Here is a 27,214-nt window from a genome sequence, read left to right as displayed (position 1 = left end):
GTTTTGAAATTGGAAGGAAGTGCTCGTACCGTGAATCCTGTTGTTCTTCAGCATGATGTATCTGCTGTACCCAACACCGTGATATTGAATGGATCAAATTATCCGCTTTGGTCCAAGGTTTTAGAGATGCACATCGCTGGAAGAGGTAGGAAGGGTTTTGTGACTGGGAGTATCAAGGAGCCTGCTGAGGAGAGTGCTGACTATGAGACATGGGAGACAGGGAATGCAATCGTAAAAGGGTGGTTGATCAATTCCATGGAACCTGCTATCATGGGATTTTTTATCCACCTGCGTACTGCTAAAGAAGTTTGGGAAGAGGTGGCTCGGACCTATTATGATGGTTCGGATATTTCCCAAATTTATGAATTGAAGGTTAAATCTTTCCGACTTCGTCAAGAAGGTCGGCAAGTTGGTGTGTATTATGCGGATCTCAAGTCCGTTTGGCAGGAGTTAGATCAAAGGAGACCCATCAAGATGGAATGTGCTGTGGATTTCAAAACCCTTTGGGAAGAAATTCAACTTGACCGTGTGTATGTTTTTTTTGCGGGTTTGGATGATGTCTTTGATAAAGTGCGTAGTGATATTTTACGTACTCAGCCACTACCATCTGTTGGGGAGGTGTTTTCTGTTGTTCGGCGTGAAGCTCAACGACATGCCACTATGATGGGTGGTAGTAACAATCAAGGAGGGGTGCCGTCCCTGGCTATGATTTCTCGGCCAGCTGGTGCTTCTCGCTCTAATAATTCTTCTAATCAATCTTTAAATTCTCGTGCTTTCAACCGAGAAAATAAAGATGATTTGAAGTGTACTTTCTGTGGACAAACTCGTCATACTGAGGATATGTGCTTTACTAAGCATGGAGTGCCTGATTGGTTTCCGGAATTAAAGAAAAAATTACGTGCCAAAGAGCGTGGAGCAGTGGGTTCCAGTGGAGGCCGTGCCTCCCTTGCTGCGGCAACACCAACAGCCCAGGAGGTCGTGCCTTGTTCTAGTGATCCTCGTCACAACTTATTGACTCGTACTAGGGGTGACTCGTCTTCAGACACAGGTACCGTGGGACGTGTTCTCTTAGCCTCCGAAACTCAGCACCATACAGGTTGGATTCTAGACTCTGGGGCAACGGATCACATGACATATGATAAAAATATATTCCAATATATGACTACATCTCACCAGAAAAATATATCAACTGCCAATGGTACTCTGGCACCTGTGTGTGGTGCTGGCACTGTGCATCTCACTCCGTCACTTCCCTTACATCATTGCTTGCTTGTTCCTTCTTTATCCCATCATCTGTTATCCATACCACAGGTTACTGAACAATTGGATTGTGTTGTTATAATGTATCTGTCCTTTTGTCTACTTCAGGATATTCAGACCAAGGAGATAATTGGGCGTGGCACTAAGAGAGAGGGGTTGTACTATGTGGACGACGTCGCTACTAGCAGAGCTCATGCTGTTCGCGCGTCACAATCTAGTAATTTACAAGAAGTGTGGTTGTTGCATCGTCGGTTAGGACATGCATCTTTTGGGTATTTACGGCATTTGTTACCTAGTCTCTTTAGTGGAATAAATGAATCAGACTTACATTGTGAAGTATGTATTCTTGCTAAAAGCCATCGTGCTTCGTTTCCTCCTAGTATGAATAAAAGAGCTTTACTGTTTGAACTTGTGCACTCTGATGTTTGGGGCCCCTCTCCTATTGTTCCCTCTTCTGGAATTCGGTGGTTTGTTACGTTTGTTGATGATTGCACCCGTATGACGTGGTTATATGTCTTAAAAAATAAAAGTGATGTGAGTATGGTTTTCCGATCGTTTTCTCAGATGATTTGGACTCAATATTCATCTGTAATTAAAGTTCTCCGTTCTGATAATGGTGGTGAGTATATTAATCGTGAGTTGTCGGAGTTTCTTTGTGATCAAGGCATTCTCCATGAAACGACCTGTTCCCATACTCCCCAGCAAAATGGGGTGGCTGAACGGAAAAATCACCATATCCTAGAAACAGCTCGTGCTCTCCTTCTGGGCGCCTCTGTTCCTAAGGTTTTTTGGCCAGCTGCTGTTACTTATGCTGTTTATGTAATAAATCGTATGCCCTCTCGGGTGATTGATTTTCAAACTCCTCTTCAAGTCCTCACTCAACACGTACCAATGGTGTCTACTCTTACTCTCATCCCCCGGGTATTTGGGTGTGTGGTATATGTGCATATTCACAAGATTCATCGTACTAAGTTGGATCCATGTGCCCTCCGATGTGTCTTTGTTGGTTTTTCGTCTCACCAAAAAGGGTATTAGTGTTATCATCCCGAGACTCGCCATCTGTATGTTACTATGGATGTGACATTTTCTGAGTCAGAATTGTTTTATGCTCCCGTATCTTCATCTTCCGATCACCAGGGGGAGAACACTTGTGGTGATCTTGGATGGTTGGACCTAGAGAGAAATACTATGGTAGAGCCGCCACTTCCTCCCGAAGTACATGCTGTCGAGCTTCATGAGACTCAGGAACATACTACTATTGGAGAAACTGCTGCAGTACCTTCAGCAACCCCACGGCAGGAACATACTACTATAGTCGTTCCTTACCGATTCTGCTACTACTACCGTACCCCCCCTCTCTCTAGCTATACTGTGCTGCCCAATGAATCTTCTCTGGATATACTTGAGGTAAGTATTGTGGATGATTATGTAACTGATGCAAGTAATGATGTAAATACATATATACTGCCACCGAGACACAATCGGGGTGTACCACCTGATAGGTTTTCTCCGGAAGGTAAAGTGAAGTATCCAATAGCCAACTATGTCTCATGCAATGGTCTTGCATCAGAGCGCAAGATTTTGGTGGACAATATGGATGCTATTCAGGTACCAACCCGTGTGGAGGAGGCTCTAAAGGATCTGAAGTGGGCAAATGCAATGGATGAAGAAATGTTGGCATTACAGAAGAATAATACCTGGGAGGTGACGTCATTACCAGAAAGGAAGAAAACAGTTGGATGTCGGTGGGTGTTTACTGTCAAATACCAAGCTGATGGATCAATAGATAGGTACAAAGCAAGGTTGGTAGCTAAAGGATACACCCAAACTTATGGTGTAGATTATCAGGAAACGTTCTCACCGGTTGCTAAGATGAATACGGTACGTGTTCTGATATCTTTAGCTGCTAATATGGACTGGCCATTAAAACAGTTTGATGTGAAAAATGCTTTTCTCCATGGGAACTTGGAGGAAGAAGTATATATGGATTTTCCTCCTGGGTACAGTGTTGGTAGAAATACCGGAGTATGTCGGTTGCGTAAGTCTCTTTATGGACTTAAGCAATCACCTCATGCATGGTTTGATAGGTTTACTCAAGTTATGAAAAGGATTGGATATTATCAGAGTCATTCTGATCATACATTGTTTGTTAAACGAAGACAGGAAAAAGTGACAGCTTTAATCATCTATGTAGATGACATGATTATTACTGGAGATGATTTTGATGAGATTTCAAAGTTGCAGAGTAACCTTGCGGCTGAGTTTGAAATGAAGAGTCTGGGAGATTTGAAGTATTTTCTTGGAGTTGAAGTTGCTCGATCTTCGAAAGGTATTTTCTTGTCACAACGTAAGTATGTTTTGGATTTGTTAAAAGAAACCGGTATGCTAGGATGTAAGCCAGTAGATACTCCTATTGTTGAAAAACATCATCTATGTTTGGATCCGAATCAGGAATCAGTTGATAAAGGGAGATATCAGAGACTTGTAGGGAGACTAATTTACTTGGCTCACACACGACCAGATATTGCATATGCAGTGAGTGTAGTAAGTCAATTTATGCATTCACCAAGTGTAGATCATATGGCTACTGTTATGCGTATCTTAGCATATTTGAAGTCTGCACCTGGAAAAGGGGTTTTATATCAGAAGCATGGACATTTGAATGTTGAGGGGTTCACAGATGCTGATTGGGCAGGAAATGTGAGTGACCGACGGTCTACTTCGGGATATTTTACTTTTGTAGGCGGGAATTTGGTTACATGGCGAAGTAAGAAACAGAAGGTGGTATCGAGATCGTCAGCCGAGGCCGAGTATAGAGGTATGGCCCACGGCATTTGTGAAATTCTTTGGCTTCGGAAACTTCTTGAAGGGCTTGGGTTCAAGCCAAAGGAGATCATGAGATTATATTGTGATAATCAATCAGCGAGAGATATAGCCGATAACCCGGTACAGCATGATAGAACAAAACATGTGGAGGTTGATCGACATTTTATTAAAGAGAAACTTGAGAGAAAAATTGTGTCAATACCGTTTGTGAAATCGGAGGAGCAACTTGCAGACGTTCTCACGCATGTTGTGTGTAGTCGAAAGTTTGAAGACTCACTTGTCAAGTTGGGCATGTGTGACATCTATGCACCAACTTGAGGGGGAGTGTTGGTCGTGAGTCCTTTATTAGGGAGGTTTTGTTTATAAAGTTAATTATTTGTTTCCTTATTCAATAAGGATTGTATAGGATTGTATATGTATATATTTCAAAGAAAGTAATAGGAGATATTTTATTCTTGTCAAATTCTATTAAGTGATCATGCTAGTTAGCTCCATTTGGGTTCAAAAAGTCTTTGTTTTCTGCAGGGAACAAAGCTTAAAGATATCAAAAAACAATATAAGACAAAACCTACTGCAACTTACAGCTTCCAAATTTTTTTAATTTCTAGTTTGAAGGCATAAATTTGCATTTATAATTATAAAAACAAAAGAATAGAGAGAGCAAAAAAGCATACATTGTAATTTGAGTTGGAGTTCAAAAATCCTGAAAAAAAGGTGTGAAACTTACCTGAATAATTCGAAAAGACAAGCAGAGCTTAATAGGGGTTTGAAGTTGAACGAGAAACCCAAGAATATTAACTCATTTGATTAATTAGCGTACTAGCTAAAGAAAGATACATTCTCATCACCGGGAGGGAGGGAGGAAGAAGAAAAGGAAAAGGGGGGGGGGGGGGCAAGTATAAAAGAGCTGCAAAGGACTTGAGGGCTAAATAAAGAGGGCAGCTTGGAAATTCCAAGGGAACGCAGGCAAAGGGGTGTTTGACTGTTTGTTATTGGATTTTTGAGGAGCTTGAAATTTCCCGTGGGAGCAAGGAGGGCGGACCGGACACGATTATCCTTGTTTTCATTTGTTTTTGCTACCGGTCAATACAATATTTTACACAAAAATAAAAGAAGCTTGCTAGTTGCTGCTGCATATTTATTTGTTTAATACGACAACTTGAGATCAAATTTAGAACAGGACAGAAGACTCCTTGGGATGTAAATAAATGGGGGGGGGGTCGGAGCTGAACAGTCTGTGTCCTCCTTGTTTACTTTTGTTCTTGTACATTAGTGGGTTAGGTTTGAATCGTTCCGTAGTTAATACCTCTCCAGTTAACATAGAGTGATGTAACTACATGACAAGGGTAGGAGAAGTTGGACTGACCTCCATCCAATCCTAAACACTTAATATTTGAAGTTGAATAAGCCGCGCCCATATATTCCTTATAGTAAAACTCATTCTATATTGGACCACTTCGAAATTCGAGTGCACCAACGTAGACATATTTTTGTTTTTTGGTCAACTTGGACTTACATGAGAAATCAGGTCCGCATTGGACATTTTTTGGCCTAGATTTGGGCCAAACTTTGTTCGTTGCCCAATTTATAGAAGGACAAGGATTGTCTGTCCTCCTACTTCCGATGCCCTTCTGTACCCTCCTGTTTTGTATGGTCACGGTTAAGCCACGTTAACATTTTATATTATTTTTTTATAGAGATAATAAGACAAAAATAAATAGTAATATAAAATGTTGACGTTGCTTAAACGTGACTATACAAACATGATGGCATGGGAGGGCACCGGAAGTGGAAGGGCAGACAATCCTTGTCCTTTATAAAAACATGACTACCCGGCTGGAATACTACAATGGGAAGAAAAAGCGGAAATTACATATTATATAAAAATAAAACTAACGAAAATCTGAAAAAAAAAAACTTTAGTTTTAATGAAAAATGATAAATAAACGTGTAGTGAATAGTACTAGAGAAATGTAAAAATGTGGTTTTTCATTAAAAGTGAACAGTACCGAGAGTGTTTCGTTAAAACTCTCTATTATATAACACAGTAACACTCAGTGTTTACACGCTTTAGCCCCTGTTTTGTTGTTCTTTTGCTCTTTTATTTTCAATCTTAATAGTAAAATGACAGTTTTATCTATGTAGTACGCGCGTGAGTATAATACATCCTTGAGTTCCAGCTATCGTTCTTTAATAATCTAGGGCTAAAAATTTAACCCACAAAGGTTGAAGGAGAAAAACAATTTCTGGATTAAAACTTAAATTTTCTAGGCTAAAAAATTTAGGTTTTAACTCAAAGGTGGAGATGGTCTAAACACTTCATAGTTGAAGTTGAATAAGCCGCGACCATATATTCCTTATAGTAAAACTCATTCTATATTGGACCACTTCAAAATTCAAGTGCACCAATGTAGACATATTTTTGTTAAGTGTTCACTTCTGATCAATTTGGATTTACATGAGAAATCAGGTTCGCATTGGACATCTTTCAGCCTAGATTTGGGTCAAACTTTATTCGTTGCCCAATTTCTGAAAACATGAGTACCCCTGACTAGAAGATTACTACAATGAGAAGAAAAGAACGGAAATTACGTATTATATAACACAGTAATATTCAGTGTTTTCACGTTTTATCCCCTGTTTTGCTATTCTTTTGCTCTTTTTTTTTTCAATCTTAATAGTAAAATGACAGTTTTATCTATGTGCTACGAGTGTGTGGGTATAATGCGTCCTTGAGTTCCAGCTATTGTTCTCCTTTCTCTAAATGGTAAACCCACGTGTTGGTCATCGCGGAAAGCTCTTCTACTGCTTCCAATACAGATCTCTCAATCTCTCCAGCTCTCTCTCAAAAACCAGGAACAAAAAATCTCTTCAGTTCTCTCGGCCAACCAATGCTCTCCCATTTGGGCTTCCACTCCCATCCAACCAAACCCCCAATAACAATCACAACAATCGATAGAGGGGTTATCAACATCATCAACTCCCCCAGCACCTCAACTATCGTGGGTCATCTCAGAATCTCCATAAAAGCCGACGCCAATGGCATCGTTGAGCAGAAAAAGCACAGAAAAAAACCCAAAAGTTAAAAAAAAGAAAGAGAAAAACCCTCGATTGAATCGGATACTTGTATGATCCAAAAGTTTAAAATTCTAGTTTTTCATCTCAGATTGTAGTTTTTCTTTGTTGCATTTGTCAGTTGCCTTCAACAATCGTGGGATTAAAATTATCTTTAACAGGATATTCTTCACTTGTTCTTTTTCAAGCAAAATTGTATATTGTATATTGAAACACCAAATAATGGGACTCAGTCAAATTATTTATGTGTTGGAAAATTCAAACATAAGTAGCTTTTGATTTCAAGTGTCAACTTATTCATAATTTGTAGTTTTTCTTTGTTGCATTTGTCAGTTGCCCTCAACAATCGTGGGATTAAAGTTATCTTTAACCGGATATTCTTCACTTGTTCTTTTTCAAGCAAAACTGTATATTGTATATTGAAACACCAAATAATGGGACTCAGTCAAATTATTTATGTGTTGGAAAATTCAAACATAAGTAGCTTTTGATTTCAAGTGTCAACTTATTCATAATTTGTAGTTTTTCTTTGTTGCATTTGTCAGTTGCCCTCAACAATCGTGGGATTAAAGTTATCTTTAACCGGATATTCTTCACTTGTTCTTTTTCAAGCAAAACTGTATATTGTATATTGAAACACCAAATAATAGGACTCAATCAAATTATTTACGTGCTGGGAAATTCAAACATTAAGTAACTTCTGATTTCAAGTGTCAAAGTATTCATAATTTATAGTTTTAATTCCGGCTATCTTAATTGAGATCGATTTGATTAGTTACTGAAAACACCTATATATGCATGTTTTAGTTTTACCATTAATAATAAATGTTAATCCAAGACCAGTTCAGTTAATGTTAAATTATTATCCAGTTCAATCAATTCGTAATTACAACCAAGTCTTTACGTGGTTCTAGAATTAATCCGAATCTTTAACTGCTTCGATTATCGAGAGGGAATATCCAAGACCAGTTCATCATCAGTGTCTCTTGCTAATCCATAAATACAGTAGCGTCCCCATACATAATTTTCATCCATCTCAAAGCAACTGATCATCTAGCAGCTACTACTACCACTTTAATTACACGGTATATATTGTTGGAAATTATATATTATAATTAATATTATAATATTTAATTTTTTTTACGAATGAAAAATAAGAATCATGTGTCATAGTTGAATTCAAATTCATGAGTTATATCTGTTCATTGAAACTTTAGGCAACAGTCATAATGTTTCAAAAATGGTGCCTTGAGTTCTATATAAACTCAAGCATCCCACCTGTCTAATAGAATTAAAAATAAATAAGAGTTTTCTCCAATGTCCTAGTAGAAATCTGAGTCGTGTCTTGAGAGTACAGAATATATGAAGTTCACCAAAGTCCGAAGATTGAAGTGCTCTAACTTCGGATTATACATTGTTGAATCCTGGGAGACAGACGCGTATCGAACTACAAACACAAGAGTAAGGGTGAAATTCTGTCTTTAGGACATTGTATTTATGCAAGCCTCCATCTCCAAGTTTATCAGTTTTTCTAACTTTATCTCTAGTTGTTTATATTAATCTCATATGTAATTGATGTTGTGAATTTCTTTATGATTATTATCATTAGAATTATATTGTTATTTTTCATATTTTCTAATATTACTCCAACAATCTAAAGACATAAATTTTTATCTCTATGGAACAATCAGAAATATAAATGTTCGCGATTCTCCTATTGAGAGTTTAAGGTTGTGGCCTTAAAAGTCTTGGACAACATATGGTGTTGTATTTGACGTGAAGCTTAGAATTGATGCAATTAAGACTTTAATGTCTGATTGGGTTGGATGATGTTGTGGTATTATCCATGTGGAGCGTGTCAATCAACCGCTTGTTTCTTTTTGAAAAGATAAAATTTAAAATTATAACTTTCTGGGCAATGCATCACTTGATGAAAGACGTGAGCAGTTTACTTGGGTAATTTGGATCTGGTATGTATATGCATGCTTACATCTATATATGTCTGCAAGTTATCTTGAAAGCATGAATTGCATGACTTGTGTGATATGTCTTATGGATAAATTTCTTAATTTCAAAGATCAATAATAAATATTTATATCCTAAATGCACTAGAGGTTACTTATCACAAGTCGTAGGCGTAGAAATGAAATATAATGTTTACCTGGAAATTCATTCCCATTCGACCAATGTGTGTGTGATACATATATATATATATATATATATATATATATATGGATTGATTTATTCATATGAGTATGATGCATCTCATTAACTGGGCATATTTTTCTGCGATTAAAGTTTTCGTATCTTCTTGTTGAGTATTGGTAAGGATTGCAACCCTTAAGTCTATATGTAAGAACGACTTAACTACTTTGGCAATGCGCATAATGTAGTTGGGCAGAATCAATAACTGCTTATGGGTTTATGAGTTTGGTTCTGCAAAGTAGCACAAAAAACGAGTTGCATTTTAAATTGAGGAAGTAAGTCTCTGTTAGCGGTTGTGTAGCCTCTTTCTTTGTGAAAGATAAGGTTTTTCTTATGTTAGTATACATATGGCACAGAACTTGTGGTTGTATACTGCAGAATGTGAGGGCTTCAAAGCCATAGTGATACGGAAACATGAATGTTTGAGTTTTTGTCTCCCAATTAGCTACAAGATCATAATGCAATCTTTAATGTTGTGGCTGGGCATCTAAGGATATAGGCTATATGATCTGCAAACTCATTGATTGAATTAGCACATTTTTAGAATGATGAGCACTTCCTGATAAAAGAGTAACATGTGAAGGCACTACAAAAATGAGTTTTGCTCATAAGCCATGTTAGTCATGGATAAAACAATAGAATTTTACGGCTTAATTTTCATTGTATTGCATAATAGACAATATATACAAGATACAATCCTTGTTCTATAAGGAAACAATAAAAGACACACAACTAACCTTCCTAATAAAGAATTCTAATATTTACAATATAATTACATACCCTTTTTAATACCACTCACGTTAACACTCCCCCTCAAGTTGGAGCATAGATATCACACATGCCCAACTTGACAAGTGAGTCACCAAAAGATCTACTACACACGGCATGTGTGAGGATATCCGCAAGTTGCTCTTCCGAGTTCACAAACGGTATCGAAACAATTTTCTTCTCCAGCTTCTCCTTAATAAAATGACGATCAACCTCCACATGCTTTGTTCTGCCATGTTGTACCAGATTCTCTGCAATCTCCCGTGCGGATTTATTATTACAATACAAACTTGTCGCCTCTTTTGCTTTGAAACCTAGACCATCAAGTAACTTACGTAACCAAAGGACTTCACATATTCCATGTGCCATACCTCTGAATTCGGCCTCAGCTGACAATCTTGACACCACGTTTTGCTTCTTGCTCCTCCAAGTAACTAGATTTCCTCCAACAAACGTAAAGTATCCAGAAATAGAGCGTCTATCAGTTACATCACCTGCCCAATTAGCATCAGTAAATCCTTCAATCCTCAGATGACCAGAATTTTTATACAAAATTCCTTTTCCTGGAGCCGACTTCAAATAAGCTAAAATCCGCATAACAGCTGCCATATGATCCACACTTGGCGAGTGCATAAACTGACTCACCACACTTACTGCATAGGCTATATCTGGACGGGTATGAGCTAAATAAATTAGTCTTCCTACCAGTCTCTGATATCTGCCTTTATCCACTGGTTCTTGATTCGGATAAATTCCCAAGTAATGTTTCTCCACAATGGGAGTATCCACGGGTTTACACCCAAGCATCCCTGTTTCCTTCAATAAATCCAGAACATATTTACGTTGAGACAAGAAAATACCTCTAGATGACCGAGCAACTTCCACATCAAGAAAATATTTCAAATCTCCCAAATTCTTCATCTCGAACTCGGTGGCAAGGTTTTGTTCTAGCTTCATCATCTCTTCCGAATCATCACCTGTTATTATCATGTCATCCACATAAATAATTAAGGCTGTCACTTTACCACTTCCTCGTTTCACAAATAATGTATGATCTGAGTGACTTTGATAATACCCAATCCGCCTCATAACTTGGGTAAATCTACCAAACCACGCACGAGGCGATTGCTTAAGTCCGTAGAGTGACTTTCGCAACCTACATACTCCGGTTTTCCCTCCGTCATCGTACCCCGGAGGAAAATCCATATATACTTCTTCTTCCAAGTGCCCATGAAGAAAAGCATTTTTCACATCAAACTGTTTTAGTGGCCAATTCAAATTTGCAGCTAAAGAAATCAGAACTCGTACTGTATTCATCTTCGCTACTGGAGAAAATGTTTCTTGATAATCAACACCATAAGTTTGAGTATAACCTTTTGCTACTAACCTTGCTTTATACCTGTCTACCGATCCGTCTGCCTTGTATTTGATCGTAAAGACCCATCTACACCTAACTGGTTTCTTTCCTTTAGGTAGCTCTGTTACCTCCCATGTATCATTCTTATGTAGTGCCATCATTTCCTCATCCATCGCAGTAGCCCATTTAGGATCCTTCAAGGCCTCATCAACTCGGGTTGGTGCTTGGATTGCTTCCACATTGTTTACCCAGGCTTGACGTTCTGGTGCAAGGTTTGAGCATGACACATAATTAGCTATTGGATACTTCACTTTTCCTTCAGGAGAAAACCTGTCAGGAGGAACACCACGATTTTGCCTTGGCGGCAACTTATATGTACTCATAACATTATCTGGATTAGTTACATGAGTATCAGTAGTACTTACCTCAGGAATATTCAGAGAAGACATATTGGGTGGCACTATTGAGCTTAAGAGAGAGAGGATTGCAGGTTCGGTAGCTAATGGTTGCTGGAGCGGTGAAACTGGTTCGGCAACTCCCTGCTGACACTCTGCATCATACTCGGCAACACATTGCCTAGAAGACTCAACTGGTTCAGTGCTACTTGGCTAAATGATACTCACATTCTCGGCAGTGTCTTGCCGAGAGCTTTCACAACTTTTTTTGTCAATAAATACTCCCCCTGAGCTACATATTTCCAACCACCCAAGATCACCACTCATATTCTCCCCCGGGTGATCGGAAGGTGATGGAGTCGAAGCATAAAAGAACTCGGATTCGGAAAAGGTAACATCCATAGTTACATACATATGACGAGTTTCAGGGTGGTAGCACTTATACCCTTTCTGTTGAGGAGCAAATCCCAGAAAAACACACCGGTGAGCACATGGATCGAGCTTACTACGATGAATCTTGTGAATATGAAGATAGGCTACACACCCAAATACACGAGGAGAGAGAGTATTGGTTGACACTACTGGAACAAATTCTATCAATACTTGGAGAGGTGTACGAAAACCCACAACCCGGGATGGCATACGGTTAATCACATACACGGCATAAGTGACAGCTTCAAGCCATAACCGTTTAGGTACAGATGCACCAATGAGCAAGGCACGGGCAGTTTCTAGGATATGATGGTTCTTTCTTTCAGCAACCCCATTTTGTTGTGGGGTATGAGGGCAAGTAGTCTCATGTAGAATTCCTTGATCCCGAAGAAAGTTGGACAACTTTGAACCAATATACTCACCTCCATTATCAGAGCGAAGAACCTTAATAACAGAGGAATATTGTGTTACAACCATTTGAGAGAATGATCGAAACACCATACCCACATCACTTTTATTCTTCATCACATAAATCCAAGTCATACGAGTGCAATCATCAACGAAGGTAACAAACCATTTAATTCCAGACAAAGTACTAACAGGAGAGGGACCCCAAACATCAGAGTGCACAAGTTCAAAAGGAAACAATCTTTTATGCATACTAGGAGGAAACGAAACGCGATGACTCTTCGCGAGAATACATACCTCACAATGTAAGTCTGATTCTTTTATTTCATGAAATAAACTAGGCAACATACGCCTCAAATAACCAAACGAATCATGTCCTAACCGACGATGCAATAACCAAACTTCCTGTAAATTATTGGTACGAGATGCTCGAACTGCATTAGCTCTGCCAGAAACAACGTCATCCACATAATATAACCCATCTCTCTTAGTGCCACGCCCAATGATCTCCTTTGTCTGAATATCCTAAAGTAAGCAAAATGAAGGATACATTAATACAACACAATCCAATTGTTCAGTGACTTGAGGTACATACAATAAGTGATGGGACAATGATGGAACCAATAAACAATTATGTAAGGGAAGAGATGGTGTAAGAGATACTGTTCCTGCTCCAACAACAGCAGCAGTAGAACCATTGACAGTTGCCACACACTTTCTATGAGGGTCTTTCATGGATTGAAACAAAGTTCTATCATACGTCATATGATTCGTTGCACCGGAATCTAAAATCCAGCCTGTATTGGTCATTATAATCACACACACGATAATAATACACGGCATTTATAGTACCAAACAAATTACAGAACCACACGCTGCAAGAAAACACACAGAGTTCTCGTTCCAAAATTGCAATTCACACGGCAGAGTAGCAGACTATCCTCAAATTGCTTAAGTACAGCAATAATTCATGTCAAAAAGAGAAACAAAAAAAAAATTGAAAGTAAGAAGTCAAGGCAACAATTGAAAGCTTCAATTGCCACCAAGAATCCACGCTGCAATCCAGACAAAAGGCACAAAATCCAAGGTGCTACAATCCACACGACATAGCCAGAAGCTAATACATGGCACGACAAAATTGTTACGGCAACTGAACACAGTACACCATACATGGAACAATTGCAAAAGCACACAGCACCACACACGACAGCAGCAAGATCTCACTGCTGCAAATCCAATATACACGGCACAATTCACAGCACCCACGGTTTTTGATAAAACACAACTTACGGCAGCAGCAAAACAAAGCTGCTGCAATTTGAATAGGCACGGCAGCAGCAAAACAAAGCCTGCTATAATTCCAACAGTCACGGCCCAACTGATTTCTGCAAGAGGCAGCGCAGGAACAAGTCGGACAAGCACATCAACGGAAGAAAAATATCGTTTTACAGTTTCTAGGGTTACGGCAACTTGGCTCTGATGCCAAATAGAATTTTACGGCTTAATTTTCATTGTATTGCATAATAGACAATATATACAAGATACAATCCTTGTTCTATAAGGAAACAATAAAAGACACACAAGTAACCTTCCTAATAAAGGATTCTAATATTTACAATATAATTACATACCCTTTTTAATATCACTCACGTTAACAAAAACCAAAGCCAATTCCTTTGCGAAGTATTCACTGAAAGTGTGGGGGTCTTCGTAAAAGGAATGATGAGGCACTGAAATTGATGCTTATTGAGCAAGCATACACAATTAAACTAGACATGATGATGCTTATTAAGCAAGAATATGAATGGACATGTTATGAATTCAATGATGTTGGCTAATTGAATTTGATAATTTAAAGTCAAAGTACATATAGGTGGATATGCAAAGGCATAATCTATAATGGAAATTGAATACAGCCTTAAGGCTAGAGAAATGTACTTTGTGATAATTTAGCCGAGTAAGGGCTAAACACGATGTCCAAATTGTAAAGAGTAATTTGTTTATTAAAAAAGAGAGAATAAAAAGCAGTTATCTCTTATAATGATTAACTTTAAGGTATGAAGGGTTAGAGACCTTCCTACAAATACCTTAAATGTGGGGGAAGTCTACTTCCTAGTGTTAGCAAATTACTTACAAAAGTCCCAACATATATATACTTTTGAGGACTTGAAATTGAGAAACAATTACTCTCATATGAAATATAATTTCATCATATGGATTGTGCACACCATTAAAATAGTCAACCTAGTAGTGGATCTAATCATTAAAGGTTAGACTAGAGAGTAAGTTGATCATCGATGGGAATGAGGCTAAAGCCAACATAACTAATGAATCAGCCGGACAGAAACCTAATTTAGTTAATTGGAGATCCCATAGTCTAAGTTCAATAGGCAAACTGGTTGGGCATGATTTAAAGAAGTTAACACACTATATGCCTCATTCCTATGATGGAAGAAGTGTGTTGCCTGCAAAAGTTTTAGGGTGTCTATTTATACTTAATTACAGTGATATCTTATAAATAAGAGAAATAGAGCAGACTATTCTTAATCAGTGGTCACCTATGTGAGAGTAGAAGTGGGTCGCTTCTATGAGAATGAGATGACTAAATTCTTTAAAGCTCTCATGAATCCAAGATTTGTTCAGGACCAAAATGAATACAACCGTATGAACTGGAATATATTAGGATTAGTGATGTCTGTTGCTTATTGTCTCGGTTTACTACTACAGTGAACAGTTCAAGATTCCATATCCACTGCGTTACCAAGTAAATCCGATAAGTATTCACTAGGGTAGGTTCAAGTCCAAAAGACACATCTCTCGATGCATCTCTTGTCCGCCTGTACTCTCAAATTCTTCCTAATTTTTCATTCATGTGAAGGATTGTTGGAAATTATATAATATAATTAATATTATAATTTTTTTTTATGAATGAAAAATAAGAGTCATGAGTCATAGTTGATGACACGCCCCGACCCTGATATTCTCCGAATACCAGGATAGACATGTGCTGGCCGACACCCGAGGGTGACGAAAGCCATTAATTGATACAAAAGCTAAGAATAAGAAATAAATAAGGGTTATGAAATTTAAAAACGATGAGTTAATAATTTAAGAACGTGTTCAGAACATACAACTAAACCTAATCACTAAAAAGACTTGAGATAAAATTGAATGAATAAAGAAGTGGGTCCTACATCGAGAGGACTCAAATATGCTGCTGCGGAAGTGCCTTCACGCCGGGATTAGGTGCCTTGATTCTAAGTCATGGATGGGGGCGCAAAACAAAGGTGAGTGGACCAAGTTTATATATAATAATAATAATAAAACAGTTATCAATGTACTAACCCCCAAAGTTTATATAATGAAAACTACTAGCATAATAAGTGATGGATTTAATAAAAATCCTAGCATGCCAAAATATCTCAAATGTCACATATAGCGGAATATCATCGCAGAAATCAAAACAATAAACGTCTCATAAATCGTCTCGTAAACGCGGTGTGCTGCTAGTAAGATCACCGAATAAATATAACTCCCGGCCCAATGCCTCTTCATTGTCTCTGCGCCCGTAGCCAGAGATTACCAACTCCCGGCCCAATGCCTCTTCATGTCCCTCAGCCCGTAGCTAGGGATTATTTCTCCCGGCCTAAATGCCAACACTAGATCCTCGCCCCAGGCGGCATAGTGTCTACTAGGTATGCACAAATATTTACGCCTCTCATAAATAACCACTTCATAGTATAAAGTCATCCATCGTTTATACTATAAAGAGAGGTTTCTAAAACATGTTCTAGCATCCTATCGTCATCCATCGGATAGTCTACCAGTTCATGGTTTTTATAGAAAATATGATATATAGAAATATAGCTCAGAATAGGCTAACAATTTATTTCCTCACCAAAACACGAGACGAAATCAATAAATTCAGTAAACAGGATTGATATAAATCAATTCACAAAATTCGTAGGCATGCTAATCATTTATGCAATTACTATAAAATCATGCAATTTTAGAAGGGGTCCACTCACAGTACTTAGTTGCCAAAAGTTGCGCCACTAGCGAATACGGAAACGTCACAATAATTGCCCCTAAGCACATAAATAGCACATTTAGTCAAACTCTACTTAAACGACTGAATTTGGGAAAACGGACATTGGAAATGGGTTCAGAACGTCGAAATTAGCTTAAGAGGGATTTTGAGCAAAAACCCGAAAAGTCAACCTTAAAGGTCAACGTTGACCGGGGGTCAACGGTCAAATTAGGTCTAACGGGTTTTAGGCTTGAAATCCGGATTAGGGTTTAGGTTAAATAGAATTAGGACCTATTGGGTTTTGAACTAAATAAAATAGGGAACTTTAACGAAAAGCACCTGGTACTATTCACTTTAACGAAAAACCACATTTTTACACTAAAAAGTCAATCATGGTACTATTCATTTTACCCTTTATTTTGTCCTTATCATTAAAACTCAAAGTTTTCAAGCCCTTTTCATTAGTTTTCCTAATAAAATAAGGGAATTGGGTTGGATGGGTTAGGCCCTAATAGATTTTAGGAACCTAGGGTTTTTGGGTTAAAAGGGTTTAGGATGGAAAAATTGGGGTTTGGGCTTTAGCCCAAACACACACACTAAAAACATACACACACATGCACGGCATGCATGTGCAAGCATAAACACACACACACATGCCTAAGCATACCCACACACACACGGGCACAAGGCCCTAAGGCCTCACAAGGGCAGGGCTTTAAGCCCCTTAAACCAAAACCGGCCCAAGGCCATTTTAAATAAGGCCCGAGCCCTTATTGGGTTTTAAAAGAACAAGAACAAAATTAAAAGAAAAGGGGCTGGGGTCTAATGGACTTAGGGCTGGTTTGGTATTGCTGTGCTTTGAAAAAAAGCTGCTGTGAGAATAAGCGGCTGTGCTGTGAGAATAAGCGGCTGTGAAATAAATCAGCAGAGTGTTTGGTAAACTTTTTTGTAAAAGTGCTTTTGAAAAAAAAAAACAGTCTGATAGTGGATCTTTTCATTAAAGGAGCACTGTAGTTCTATGTGCTTTGAAAAAAAGCCAGTTTTCCAAAGCTACAAATTGCAGCTTCAGCTTTTTCCTTTGATTTCAGCTTATTCTCACAGCAGCTTCCACAATAAGCCCTTTTTTTTAAGTTTACCAAACACCAAAAACACTCCCAGCTTTTTTTCATAGGAGTTTTTTTTAAAATCACCTCAACCCCAAACTGGGGCTTAAGGCCCGAGGGAAGGGAAAGGGAAAGGCCGGATGGCCTGGTTTTGCCGAGAAAGAGAAGGCCGGAGATTCGGCCGGAAAACCACCCAACTTTAAACGGCCATAACTTTGTCACTACTCAACGAAATCAAGCGAGAAAAAAAACGAAAGTTGTAGCCCTTGAAGAGACGAAGAGAATGGTACCTCACACGACGTCTAACTCACCGTTTTTTTGCCGGAAATTTCCTCGAAAGCCTCGGAGGTCGCCTGAAACTGGGTAAGATTCAAATGAGTATAACTTCTTCAATACTCAATGAAATTGAGTGAAACAAAAAGGAAAGTTATAGTACTCGACGAGACGAAGAGATTGATACCTTGCACGCCGGCCAACTAGCCGTGGTTTGGCCGGAAATGACCTCGAAAGCCGTCGGACTCGCCGGAGGTTATTTTCTTGGTTTCGCCGAGTTGCGCAGAGGCAAGAGGAAGAGGAAAGGGACGAGGTTTAGATGGTGATTGTGTCTTCCTCGAGCAGGGAGTGCAGCTGGGTGTGAGTGTGGTCATAGAGAAGAGAGGAATAGAAGTATACGGGAAAGGGAAGAAGGAGAGGAAGAAAGAGAGAAGAGGGCTCGGGGACAAAATCAAGGGGGGGGGGTCCCTTGGCTCACCATTTAAGACCAAAAACAAATTTTAAAAGGAAGATAAATTCCCAAACTTGATAAAAATACCATTTATGTACAGTAAATCCCGGGACGAGTTGTTACAGTTGAATTCAAATTCATGAGTTATATCTGTTTATTAGAACTTTAGGCAACAGTCATAATGTTTCAAAAATGGTGCCTTGAGTTCTATATAAACTCAAGCATCCCACCTGTCTAATAGAATTAAAAATAGAGAAGAGTTTTCTCCAATGTCTTAGTAGAAATCCGAGTCGTGTCTTGAGAGTACGGAATATATGAAGTTCGCCAGAGTCCAAAGATTAAAGTGCTTTAACTTCGGATTATAGATTGTTGAATCCTGGGAAACAGACGCCTACCGAACTATAAGTACAAGAGTAAGGGCGAAATTCTGTCTTTAGGACATTGCATTTGTGCAAGCCTCAATCTCCAAGTTTGTCAGTTTTTCCAACTTTCTCTCTAGTTGTTTATATTAATCTCATATATAATTGATGTTATGAAATTCTTTATGATTATTATCATTGGAATTATATTGTTATTTTTCATATTTTCTAATATTGCTCCAACATAAATCATAGATTGACGGGTTCGGAGGTGTGGGATTTTCTAATATTATTCATCATCCATGCAAGTACAACCCGTATGTGTTGAAATTTTTTTTTATAGATCGATGGGTTCGGAGGTGTGAGATTTTAATACAAAAAACCTCGATATTAGTTAGAGTAGGATAATCATAATTAAAACCACCCTTGTTGACTTTCCCCACTGATGTGGGATTGCCAACACGCGTGTAACTTTATATAGTGGTTCACACATGGAGATCCACACATCGACAGTCCAAACTTGTTTTCAATCTTTTCAAAAAGTGCCTCTTAAGAACTCAGAGGCCGGCTTTATGAATCCAAGACTCCAAGCTTGTTTTCAAGTCCACGCTTGCTTGTGGCAAGCCTCAGGGGTTCGTAACCATGGGTTTTGATACCATGTTGAAATTTTTTTTGGATCGACGGGCTTGGGAAGCCCACTCTAACGACACAGTCTCCAACTTTACCACATGCCTAATTCGTCAGGTATGAAGTTTTACCACAAAAAATCTCGATATCAATTAAAGTAGGGTAATCATATTTAAAACCACTCTCGTTGATTGCTCTCACCAACGTGGGACTGCCTACAGTACGTACATAAAAAGATTAATTTGTTTGTGTGTTTCATTGCTAGGAGTATTTGTGAACGGGAAAGTTCTGCAAGGACCCAAAACTTGCATCAGCAGATGATTTTTTCTCTGACAAGCTCCAGTACCCCCGAAACACATCGACTCCGGTTGGTTCAATTGTTACGGCGGCAAACGTAGACGATATACCCGGACTCAACACTCTCGGCATATCCTTTGCTCGCGTAGACTTTGCACCAAATGGCCTCAATCCTCCTCACACTCACCCTCGTGCCACGGAGATACTCATCGTCTTGGAAGGCTCACTCTCGTCGGATTCGTCACATCCAATGGCGACGGCAATCGGCTGTTCACCAAAGTGTTGTACAAGGGCGATGTGTTTGTGTTCCCAGTCGGTCTCATTCACTTCCAACTCAATGTCGGAAAAACCAACGCTTTGGCCATCGCGGGTCTCAGCTGCCAGAACCCGGGAGTGATCACCACTGCGAATGCAGTCTTCGGATCCAACCCTCCCATCAACCCTTATCTCTAAATTTCTTATCGAAAACTGCACAAGAAGAACCGAGCCGACCCCCAAATGCAGCAGCCACAAGTCTTATCGAAAACAAAATCTGCTCGGCCTAAAAAATTTATGCTCTGTTAGACCACATCTGCTCTTCCTACCAACCATCAAATTCAAAGGAGAGTTTAAATTTCTTGTAACACCGAGATCATGATAAAATCATTAGACACCTCAAACAAAATGATCTGCTCGACTCGTCCAAAACAACAAACAATCTGCTTCTCCAATCCACTTCAAACAAGCCATGAGTTCCTCCAAACCACCTCGCCCCAAAATTGATCAGGGCACCTAAATTTCTCCTTTGCGTCAGCCTACTGCCAATATCCACTGCCACCACGTTATTAATATGTCGTCTGAGCCATTCATTTGGGTGTGATCAGAAAATAAGGAGAAGGACGATGAAAGATGCAGCACAATTACTAGTTGAAAATAAAAGGTTCAGGATAAAGTTACAATTCTCTTCAATCTTAAAATTTTCAAATACAACTTCAATACTTTATTCTTCTCCATAAGAAGATATTTACAAGACTATAGAGGAGCAATACTAAGAAATAAATAAAAAATCATTTGTCCACAAGACAAGGAAACTTATATCAAGTCAAATCATATCAAATTCCCAATTAAATCAAATCTCTAAAATATTTTCCACCACCCCCTCAAACTCATAATGTGAAATCGTGAGTTTGCCAAGAAGAAAATAAGATCTAATTTGGAACTTTGTTAATTCAACACCTCCCCTCACATGGGACCCTCACATGGGACCACGCGTTAAGTGAGCCACAAGTATTGAAAATCTGCATTGATATGCTAAAACTAACGTCAATCTTTCCAAAAGCTCAGTAGATCACAATCCGTCAGAGCTAATGTCTCTTTTCGAATGCCCAACTCAAACTAGCGCCAAATTCAAAAGCCCAACTAGAACAAACGCCTCTTTTCGAAAGCCCGACTAACAAATCATGATCCTCAGAACTAACTCCTATTTTCGAAAGTCCAACTGGAACTAACACTTATCTCTTCTGAAAGCCTAATTGGAACTACGTCTTTTTTCGAAAACCTGATCAATAAATCTGTTGATATGTTGGAACAAACGCTTCTTCTCAAAAGTCTAGTTAGAATAAACACTAATATTTTCGAAAGCCCAACGGAAACTAACGCCTCTTTTCAAAAGTCCAGTGAGAACAATTGCTAACCTTTTCGAAAGCCCAAATGAAACTAACATCTCACCAAATCTTTTTTTTTTCTTTTTAAATTTTTTTATCCTTTTTTTTTCCTTCCTCAAACAAAAAAACAAACTGTTTTCACAAGAAAAATAAAATAAAATAAAAAACAACATTATAGGAAACCGATCCTACCACGAAATTTATTTATTTAGTTTTTTCCGAATCTCTTCTCCAAGGCAGCGAAGGCACAACCTTTTTTTTCTTTTTTCTTCTTCTTCATGGTAGTGAAAATTTATCTTCTTCTAACAATTGTAGACAATCTTCACCCTCAGGTTCATGACACGTGGGTGCACGAAGAAAATTAGCTTCCAGCACAAGGAAGCGCTCACAGCAAAGTTCAACCAAGAATTGAATTCTGCTCTGATACCAAGTTGAAAATAAAGAGCTTAGAGTAAATTTATAATTTTCTACAATCTCACAGTTCTCAAAAACAACTTCAATACATTATTCTTCCCCATAAGAAGGTATTTATAAAACTACAGAGGAGCAATACTATGAAATAAATCAAAAAAATCATTTGTCCACAAGACAAAAGACCTATATCAAATTTCTTTTTTTTGAACAAGACTTATTCTGCTATTCTACTTGAACTAAAAGAGAGAAAACTTGTTCTTAGCTAGGAGAAACTCTTATCGTTTGGAGACTTCAGCCGAGATGAATGAACAAGGAGAGTGGTGGAGTGACCCGACCCATTATTTTTGGGGAAACTTGGAGGATCAGAGCTCCAAGTCTCAATGATGGCGTCTCTGGTCTGACTGAGATGGTTAGTGGCAGGCTATATTAATATTGAAAAATATATTGGAAAATATTTTAGAGATTTGACTTAATTAAAAAAAAATGAATAGCAGAATAAGTCAGATACTGTTGTGCTAGGACAGCACCAAACCTTATGGAACCAACTCAAGCTAACCCACAGGAAATTTATCAAATGAAAATGCAAGAACAAAATATTAAAGAACACCAAGATTTTAACGAGGTTCCTCAACAGTCAGTGTAACTGGAGTACGTCCTCGGAGCAGTAGGAGCTCACCCAATAATCCACTATCAACCAAATGGGAGTTTACAAAGTGTTGGCAATCTCACAACCCAAATAACCCAATACACCCAATAGCTCTCACACACCACAGAAACAAATAGAGAAAGAAATATAATGAATAATTTCTTCTCTATACATGTAGCTCAAAGCTATTACAACAATAACTATGATGGATGATTGCTAACCAAAAAAAAGAGCACCTTCTTCTTCTTTTCTGCTCTCAGTTTTCTGCTCTCTGCAGCTCTCTTTGCTCTCTCAAAGATGGACTACTAAAACAGAAAATGGTGCACACTCCTTCCTCTCTCTTTCTCACTTCCGTATCCTCACTTCATCAATACAAAAGCACCCAATAAAAAACTCAAAAACATCATCATGACCATCAATTTTTCTTTTCAACAAACATAATCATGATGCCTCCTCATCATGATGTCTTTCACCTTTTTTTATTTTGGTTTGTTTATTAGCCGAAAGTTGTTTTGTTTTGTTGTCCACTTGGCCACTTGGCCACAATTCAACAATCTCCACCTTGGCCAAGTTCCGAAAAACGCCATGATAAGCCAACCAACACAATTAACACACAACATCACTCCCAAACACTAGCAAGAGAACAACTCATGCCGAGCCAAATGCTCCAAAACTCCTACTGCTCAACGCCTTCTTTATATAGGCAAAATGTGAGCCAAGTTCAAGCAATGAACAAACTTGGCTACACCAACAACCTTAGTCAACATATCAGCGGGGTTGTCTTTAGTTGGAATCTTCTGGAGAATGATTTCCCCTTCACCAACAATTTCACGAACAAAGTGATAACGCACATCTATGTGCTTGGTCCTCGCATGATGAACCTGATACTTAGCCAAATAAATGGCACTCTGACTATCACAATGTACCTCCACCTGCTTCTGATCAACCCCCAAATCCCTAATCAGCCCATGTATCCAAACGGCCTCCTTTATAGCTTCAGCAACTGCCATATATTCAGCCTCTGTAGTAGACAAGGCAACAGACGACTGCAAAATAGACCTCCAACAAACTGGTCCTTTAGCCATAGTAAACACATAGCCTGTAGTAGACTTCCTTCCATCCAGATCACCTGCATAATCTGAATCAACATAACTAACTGCAAAATGACCAATACCAGAGTCATCCCTCTCAAAGCATAAACCAACATCTCGAGTACCATGGAGATATCTCAATATCCACTTAGCTGCTTGCCAATGCTCTTTACCTGGATTATGCATATATCGACTCACCATGCCAATTGCATGAGCAATATCCGGTCTAGAGCATACCATTGCATACATCAAACTACCAACCAAATTTGCATATGGTATATTTTTCATTTGCAGCTTCTCTTTATCATTTTTAGGACATTGTAGAGAACTCAATTTAAAATGAGGAGCCAAAGGGGTACTAACCGGTTTGGTTGAATCATGAACTCCAAACTTCCGAATCAACTTCTCAAGGTATTGTCTTTGATTCAAACTGACCAAACCCTTCTCTCTATCTCTAGTGATCTCCATGCCAAGGATCTTCTTCGCTTCACCAAGATCCTTCATCTCAAACTCATTCTTCATTTGCTTCTTCAATTTTTCAATCTCTTCAACATTCTTTGAGGCAATCAACATATCATCAACATATATCAACAAATAAATGAAAGACCCATCTTGCAACTTCTTGAAGTACACACAATGATCATATTGACTTCTAGAATAATTTTGGCCTCTCATAAATTTATCAAACCTCAAATACCATTGCCTTGGAGATTGCTTCAAGCCATAAAGTGATTTCTTCAATTTGCAAAACAAATTTTCCTTCCCTTTCACTATATACCCATCCGGTTGACACATATAAATCTCTTCATTCAAATCACCATGTAGGAAAGCCGTCTTCACATCAAGTTGCACAAGCTCAAGATCATAATGTGCAACAAGAGCTAACATAATGCGAATTGAGGAGTGTTTCACAACCGGAGAAAAGATTTCATTGTAGTCAATGTCCTCCTTTTGTGCATACCCTTTAGCAACTAATCTTGCTTTGAATCTCACATTGCTTTTCTCATCAGCATCTTCCTTTTTGGCATACACCCATTTGCAACCGATAGCTTTCTTGCCCTTAGGCAATTTAGCTAACTCCCAAGTCTTGTTCTTCAAGAGAGAATTCATCTCATCACCCATGGCATTGCACCACCTCTCCTTCTCCTCACTCTCAATGGCTTCCTCAAAATTGGATGGAATCTCATCAGTGATAATAGGAAGAGCAAAAGAAACATAGTCATTATACCGAGCTGGCTTGGTAATTTGTCTCTTTCCTCTGTTCTTGGCAATAGACTCTTGAGGTGAAACTTGCTCTTCAACTTGAATAGAATCTTCAAGTTCAACTTCTTCAACATCCTCATGGTCTCCAACTTCTACACTTGTAGTGGTTTCGACATCAGCGGAAATAGGATTTGAAGTATCAGAGGCAACTTTCTCAAGCTCCACCTGTTGGACATCTTTCACATTCTTCTCAGAGACTTTGTACATACTTTCTTCATCAAATGTCACATCTCTGCTGATTAAAAGTTTTTTCATCTCTGGACACCACAACCTGTAACCTTTGACACCACTACTAAAACCAAGAAAGATAGCCTTTTTGGCTCTAGGATCAAGTTTATTTTCAGTCACATGAAAATAAGCAGGTGAACCAAAAATACGGATATAGTCATAATCAGAAGAAGGTTTTCCAGTCCATACCTCCATTGGTGTCTTACCCTGAACAGCAGCTGAGGTTAACCGGTTGATGATGTGACATGCATAATTAACTGCTTCTGCCCAAAATGACTTGCTTAAACCTGACTGAGACAACATACATCTAACCTTCTCAAGCAAGGTTCGATTCAATCTTTCTGCAACTCCATTTTGTTGTGGAGTTCCCCGAACACTAAAATGTCTCACAATTCCTTCCTCTTTGCAAACTTTAAAGAAAGGGTCGGATGTGTATTCACCACCATTATCCGATCTCAAAATCTTAATCTTTCTCCCAGTCTGGTTCTTAACCATTTTCTTCCAACTCAAGAAAATGCTCAATACCTCACTTTTGTGCTTCATAGTGTAAACCCAAGACCTTCTTGAATAATCATCAACAAAGGTCACGAACCAATGTCTACCACTCAAAGATGGAGTCTTTGTAGGACCCCAAACATCCGAATGCACATAATCAAGAATGCCCTTCGTCTGATGTACAGCAGTACCAAACTTCACTCTAGTTTGCTTCCCCAAGACACAATGCTCGCAGAAATCAAGCTTACAAGTCGTGGCACCTTTTAGAAGACCTTTTTTCACAAGCCCTTGTAGAGCTTTCTCACCGGCATGGCCTAATCTCATATGCCACAGTCTAGTAGTATCAGAATCAGATGTGCCCATATTTTCTGAGACTACAGATGCTTCACCTGTCACAGTGCTTCCTTGCAATAAGTACAAATGGCCATTTCGAGGAGCTTTCATCACAACAAGTGCACCATAAGTAACTTTCAATGTCTGTCCATCTGAATGAAACCTGAAGCCCTTAGATTCCAAAGTACCCAAAGAAATAAGATTTTTCTTCAAATTCGGTACATACCGAACACCTGTCAACTCTTTAACCATGCCATCATGCAACTTCAAACGAACTGTACCAATCCCTTTTGTTGTGCAAGGATTGTCATCTCCCATGAACACAACGCCACCATCAAACTCTTTCAAGCTTGAAAACCAATCATTCTGAGGAGTCATATGATGAGTACAACCCGTATCCAACACCCACTTAGTAGCACAATCAAATGATGAGGAAGTGGTTAAAGCAAAATCAGAAAAATCTGTTTCAACCTCAGCAACATTAGCTTCAGAACTTTCTTTGCCTTTGGTCTTCAATTTAGGACAATCTTTCTTCCAATGGCCTTTATTACGACAAAAGGCACATTCATCTCTTTCCAAAGGTTTTCTACCTTTAGAGTTTCCTCTAGGTCGAGACTGTGATTTTTTCCTACTAAAAGATGATCTTCTCTCCGATGATCTACCTCTAACAAATAAAGCTTCAGAGGTACTATCATGATTTTTATCTCTATGCCTCATTTCATAATTCATCAAGGCATTTGACACATCTTCAAATTTCACAGTTTCTTTACCATGCATAATAGTGGTAACAAAATGCTCATAAGAGTCCGGCAAGGAATTCAACAATATTAAGGCCTTATCTTCATCCTTAATATCCTCATCTAAATTTAACAAGTCGGCAATCAACTTATTAAAAGCATCAAGGTGTCTAATCATTTTTGTACCTTCTTTGTATTGAAAGCGGTAGAGCTTTTTCTTCAAGTGTAGCCGGTTCTCTGCACTCTTCGTCATATACTTATCTTCCAATTTTTGCCACAACACACTTGCTACTGTCTCCCGCATCACAAAATATTTCTGAGTTTTTGCAAGGCACAACCGAATTGAAGAGCAAGCCCACAAATTTAATTTCTCCCATTCCGGCTTCGACATAGCTTCCGGCTTCTCTCCCAAAGCGGCAAGTAGATCTTGTTGAGCCAACACATCTTTGACCTCACATTGCCACATCCCGAAGTTGTTTGTGCCATCAAACTTTTCCA

General features: G+C 38.7%; 1 protein-coding gene and 1 pseudogene across 1 annotated transcript in view; one reads left to right on the top strand and one right to left on the bottom strand.

Moving 5' to 3' along the window:
- LOC103438334 (probable cyclic nucleotide-gated ion channel 20, chloroplastic) overlaps positions 1–4,984 on the bottom strand; it is a 31,008-nt gene extending 26,024 nt beyond the window's left edge. Inside the window, exon 1 of the mRNA XM_029104129.2 lies at positions 4,814–4,984. The gene's annotated coding sequence lies outside the window, so the exon portion shown is untranslated. The remainder of the gene's footprint in view (positions 1–4,813) is intronic.
- Positions 4,985–19,670: 14,686 nt separating this feature from the next.
- On the top strand, positions 19,671–20,319 carry LOC108173577 (germin-like protein subfamily 1 member 7; annotated as a pseudogene).
- The last annotated feature ends 6,895 nt before the right edge of the window (positions 20,320–27,214 follow it).

The sequence above is a fragment of the Malus domestica genome, chromosome 06 (assembly GCF_042453785.1).
Source record: "Malus domestica chromosome 06, GDT2T_hap1".
Taxonomy (NCBI): Eukaryota; Viridiplantae; Streptophyta; class Magnoliopsida; order Rosales; family Rosaceae; genus Malus; species Malus domestica.
The sequence above is the reverse complement of the archived record's forward strand: the minus strand, read 5'-3'. Positions and strand labels throughout refer to the sequence as shown.